General features: G+C 37.0%; 1 long non-coding RNA gene across 1 annotated transcript; it reads left to right on the forward strand.

Annotated features, from left to right (window-relative positions):
• Positions 1–1,117: 1,117 nt before the first annotated feature.
• Positions 1,118–2,470, forward strand: LOC132097185 (uncharacterized). The gene is made up of 3 exons (XR_009422685.1): positions 1,118–1,529; positions 1,654–1,810; positions 2,136–2,470. It is a non-coding gene; the product is annotated as an uncharacterized LOC132097185 (long non-coding RNA).
• The last annotated feature ends 34 nt before the right edge of the window (positions 2,471–2,504 follow it).

Consider the following 2,504-nt stretch of genomic DNA (forward strand, 5'->3'; position numbering starts at 1 on the left):
GGCTTGATGTTTCTATGGCCGCCGGCGATATTGTAATCTAAAGGTTCCAGTGAAGAGCAGCATGCGGTGGGTGAACATTAGTCCACTCGGCGTGAGATTGGCCATGGTTAGATGCTCAGACCATTTGTGTGAGGTCAACTAATTAATGTTTGCCAATCTACGCTTAGTAAGTGTTGATCCACAGCAAATCCAATAAAGGCAACCACTCGCCCTCTGACTCATGATAGAAGGAAAGAGGAGAATATCCGGATGTTATACTGTATAACATATAATTAGGTTCTACAGGGGAGAAGATAACTGTAAAAAGAGGTATGGATAGATAAATGAACAGAATGATAGCAGGAAGGAAGACTACAACAGCAGAGAGAGGGGGGGGGGGGGGGGGGGGGGGCAAGAAAAAACGCTGGCCCAGAGGAATCTCACCTCCTCATGGGAGGTTAAAGCTGAGCTGAGCTGACTGTCTGTCTGGTCCAAGCTGGGGATTCAGCCCACAGATCAAGCGAGGAGAGATGACTCTATCTGTAAGGTTCTGCTGCACCCTCTCCCATATTCACAGCACACATTATTGCTGTCTTGTAGCTTTATACATATACAATATCTATATATATTGTATATTACATGGATAGAGTCAGCTGTATGTGTTACATAAGCCTTGTGTGTCTACAGTTCACATTTTTGGAACAATCATACAAAATCCCACTCACAAAATCCCTCTATAACTTTAAAAGAAATTGATATACATACGATTTCCACCTTTATTTCTAATAATCTGCTACTCTGACATAGTTATCTTTGTCATTTTCACAAACTAGATCTTTTGAGGTGTTTTTTTTTTTTTTGGTGTGTATAACTCCCTTGTTGGTATTTTATCTGTATAAATTTGCTTTACATTAAAGGTGCCCTAGAATGTGTTGAAATAATATTTATTTTAAATTTGTCTCTGATATCTACAAAGAGGGTATGTGGCTTATTTAAGGGCATTTAAAATGTAAATGTAAAAACGCTTCCGAGTGGTAAGTAAATTTTTTATTTTCAGTAAGAACTTGACAGTCACATCAATTCTAGAACTTCAACCTAAACGTTAACTAGCATATATCATTAACTTTACACATTAAGTTATAACGTCAGCAGTCACAATTTTATTTTTAGCATGATAAAAACATGTAAATTATTATAATGTCAACGTATAATTTTACAATGATAGGTTTTTCACGTTGAATCAAGAACAAAAAACAGCGAACTGTGTAACGTTAGCGTGTGAATGTATTGTTTGGAAAGTATTTACAGTTAGTTAGCCTATTGAAGTTAGCTTATTAAAGTAGATTTATTTAGCCAACAGAAATACAGTATAGAAGCCACTCAATATAGTCAATGTCATGTTTACTACGCTGCTTTATTGTGATTAGGACTTAGCCTAATAATAACAAAAACTTACATCAATGTCTATCTTTTTTTACAGGTGTACTTGTGGAAATTGTGCACGCATGGCCCTCGAGAGAGAAAATATATGTTGCAGGGAAATACCACAGGTATTTATTTCACAAGTACACTGGATAGAAATGTATTCAACCTATGTGTGTGCTTTCTGCTACTTCCAAAGTATGAAAGATTACTGTAAATAACAGTGCCATTATGATTTTTTTTCTTTTGCAGGTCACAAGAATGAGAAAAGTGCCTAATACAATATCATGCATGACAGACCATCCTGGCCTTGAACCTGTGTGACTCAATATATACTGTATTCTTTGCAAAATGCAATGAATGTATATAGAGCTGACCATGGGCATGTTGGAGTCAGAGGGATGGAAAGGTAAGGCTAGTTTCACACACTTGTTACATTTTGTGTAAATAATTGGGCTCTGTTGCATCCATATTACATCATGAGTTTAATGCATTGCACAGCCATACCATATGATATATGTTAGAAAAGAAGAAACATGCGATAATGACAGATACTTATTGATGTGACACTTTTATTATGTCTCAGCAGCATACATACATGACCCATAATGACCTGTGAACAAAATAAATACTAAAACACACTATATGTTTTTCTCTCTCCTTCTCTCTCTGCAGGTAGCGCTGCCCATAAGAAGGGAGTTTCCTGATGCTGCTGGGCAATATGTTGGATTAAGACCCCGCCTTGACTGAAACGTGACACATGCAGAGCAACAGCTTCTTCCTTGGAAGGTCTGTCATGCTGAGAAGACAGGTCCAGAGGGACAGGAATCTGCTGTATGCCATCCAGATATGGAAGGGGATCACTGACAACTTCTTCAAAAACCGTATTCATTCATTCAAGTTGATGACATAGCCTGTAAAGTATAATAAGTTATTTATTTAAATATTCATTTTATTTGCACATTTGTAAGTATTGTTTAAAATAAATATTTTTTGGAAAAGCTTACAAAATGTTGCCTCTGTTTTTACTGGTTTGACGGTGTTTCCTCCCTTTGGAAAGAGAAGCTTGTACACAAGTTTCCCTTTAGATGTTGTCGATTGTG

The sequence above is a fragment of the Carassius carassius genome, chromosome 21 (assembly GCF_963082965.1).
Source record: "Carassius carassius chromosome 21, fCarCar2.1, whole genome shotgun sequence".
NCBI lineage: Eukaryota > Metazoa > Chordata > Actinopteri > Cypriniformes > Cyprinidae > Carassius > Carassius carassius.